The following is a 2,972-nucleotide window of genomic DNA, read 5'->3' on the forward strand; positions in this document are numbered from 1 at the left end:
CAGATATCTCACAAACTTTATTGTTTGTTTCTGTACAGATCAGAAAGAATGACAGATTCATTTAGGATATTAATTGGAACCACTGCAGAATTTAAAATTTCATTGTTTTAACCAAAATATGTTTCCTGCCTAAGCATTATCACTTTCCTAGACTTCTTAACTTGTCCCTTATTTTGATCATCAGCAGTTGGAAGGAGTTGACATTTTTTAAAAACTCAAGGATATATGTTTTATAAAAAGAGCAAATGTTTCTAACATTTTTTTAACGTTTTATTTATTTCTGAGAGAGCGAGAGAGCATGAGACACAGAATCTGAAACAGGTTACAGGCTCTGAGCTGGCTGTCTTCACAGAGCCTGACGCAGGGCTTGAACCCATGAACCACGAGATCATGACCTGAGCTAAGCTGGATGCCCAACTGACTGAGCCACCCAGGCGCCCCATCAAATGTTTTAATTAAATAAATTTTTCACAAATGTTGGTGGATATGGAATAAAGATATCATGTATTTACTCTTTCCTCTTTGGAGAAATCACAGGAATAAAGCCTCAGAGGGCATACAGTGACATAATGACAAAGACATAATAACCATGAAAGAAATCATGTGGGAGAGTTAAGTTATGCAGAGTATCCTGACCTACTGAAGCCTGGGCATTCATTGCATGCAGTGGGAATAAGGGAATCAGCCAAGAAAACATTGTAAGCCAAGGAATAGCCTCATCACATATAAAGTTTTGAGTGGCCAGAAGTGTTGTGAAGTTGAAGCTGAGCTGGAGGAGAGGCAGTTCTGAAAAGAAGATCTACTAGGGAAAAGCGCTAGTACTTAGGAGAAGAGATGATCATGTTTTAAAATATTTTATTTCTATACAAATTCATATTTTTCAAAAGTTTTCTTAAATAGACCTATATTACTTTTGGTAAGAAAACAGAATGCTTTATGGGGCGGCTGGGTGACTCAGTCAGTTAAGCATCCAACTCTTGATCTCAGCTCAGGTCATGATCTCATTGGACATGTGCTCAAGTCCCACATAGGGCTCTGTGCTGAGAGCGCAGATCCTGTTTGGGATTCTTTCTCTCTCTCTGACCCCTCCCTGATCATGCTCTCTTTCTCTCTCTCTCAAAATAAATAAATAAATAAACATTAAAAAAAAAAAAGAAAAGATAACACTTTAGATTTAAATATTGCATAGGTTTAAGTTTTTAAAAATGCCTAGAAAATGAGAAAAACATGAAAAAGGTGCTACGTAAGTAAAAATCTGGGAGGGATAATACTAACATATTAAAACATTTTCTTTGAAATGAGATATTCTCGGGGCGCCTGGGTGGCTCAGTCGGTAAAGCATCCGACTTAGGCTCAGGTCATGATCTGGTGGTTCCTGGGTTTAAGCCCTGTGTCAGGCTCTGTGCTGACAGAGCCTGGAGCCTGTTTCAGATTCTATATCTCCTTCTGTCTCTGAACCTCCCCTGCTCACACTGTCTCTTTCTCTCAGAAATAAATTTTAAAAAATTTAAAAAATGAAGTGAGATATTCTCATTAGTCACAGATTTAATGACAATCAAGGCTTCTTACAGCATTTCTTGTGGGCTGAGTTTCTACACTTTACATTTCCTTTCCTTTGCTTGTTTGCTGGTTGATGTGTGTGAATAAGAGACAAGAGAGACAGAGAAAGCAAGAGCGAGCAAGGGGATGTTCTGCTTTAAGTCAAGGTGACTTTTCTCCTGTACTTATTTCATTGGCTGCTGGTAACACTTTGGTGCTTATAAAAATGAACTCACCAATCTGTGCTACCAGAAAGGAGTCCATGCAGTGTTATCCTGAATTTCCGTGGTAACTTAAGGGGAAATTTTTAATGTCCAGAGCCCTTGATGTCCTGCAAATGATAAAGAATATTTTCAAATTACTTGCAGCCGCAATCCATTTAGATGGTACCTACCTTGACCTCCAAATGGCACAGTACATTTACAAAAGGAAAATTGATAGTATCTACATCACAATTCTGGGAGAAGCTTCTGCTGGCAGCTTGCAACATTGTTGCCATTGAAACCCAGCGGATGTCAGGGTCATATGCTTTAAGAATACCAGTCATGAGCTGTGCCACTCCTATTGCTGGAACCTTCACTAGCTAGAGCTAGGCCATTCACTTCTGGAATCTTCAGTAACCACGTCCAGGGAGCCTTCAGGGCGCCGAGACTTCCAGTGGTTACTGATCCCAGGGCTGACCACTAGCCTCTCCTACATTAATCTGCCTGTCATTGCTCTGTGTGATACAGACTCTCCTCTGCGCTGTGTGGTCATTGGCCCCTCCTGCAACTTGTTAGCAAGGGACGCTCACTCCGTGGCCTTGATGAGGTAGTGGGCGGGCGGGGAGTTTCTGCACATGCGCGCCCCGCTCTCCAGGGAAGAGCCACGGATGGTCACACCTGATGTCGATTTCTACCGACGTCTTGGAGGGATTGGGAAGGAGGAACCGGCTGCTGCTGCAAAGGCTGTGACCACGGAGCAACGTCAGGGTGGACGGACTGCTCCGGTTCCCGAGGTTACTGCTACTCCACCAGGTTGCGGCCTGAAGGTAGGAGGTTCCCGGCGGGCCCCGGGGGGGGGGGCGCAGGGCCCTGCTACGGGCTGGCGCGTCTGCAGCTCCCCCTGCGCAGGCCTCTCGGTGGGTAGGAACCGCCGCTGAGTATCTTAAGCTGTTCTTCCATAGACTCTTCAAACACAAAATAGAAATGAGGTTGAAGAAAAATACACGGTTTCTCAAAAAACAGAAAACCAAAAAAAGCAAAAAGCAAAAACCACAACACACGTACACACACACACACACACACACACACCCATAGCCCCTCTAGCAATTTTTGGTGGTCTGTATGCATTGCTGCAGAAATCCCTCTTCCCTAAACTCCCTGTGTATTGGGCCACTTCGTAGTGAACTAATTGTTAGCTGTGAAATCATTCAGATTAGAAAAAAGTCTCCC

The 2,972-nt window shown here is 43.2% G+C and overlaps 1 pseudogene; it reads left to right on the top strand.

The window, feature by feature from the left end:
* The first annotated feature begins 1,849 nt into the window (after nucleotides 1-1,849).
* On the top strand, nucleotides 1,850-2,680 carry LOC144239140 (small ribosomal subunit protein uS2 pseudogene; annotated as a pseudogene).
* The last annotated feature ends 292 nt before the right edge of the window (nucleotides 2,681-2,972 follow it).

The sequence above is a fragment of the Crocuta crocuta genome, unplaced genomic scaffold, assembly GCF_008692635.1.
Source record: "Crocuta crocuta isolate KB4526 unplaced genomic scaffold, BGI_CrCroc_1.0 scaffold140, whole genome shotgun sequence".
In the NCBI taxonomy this organism is placed as follows: domain Eukaryota; kingdom Metazoa; phylum Chordata; class Mammalia; order Carnivora; family Hyaenidae; genus Crocuta; species Crocuta crocuta.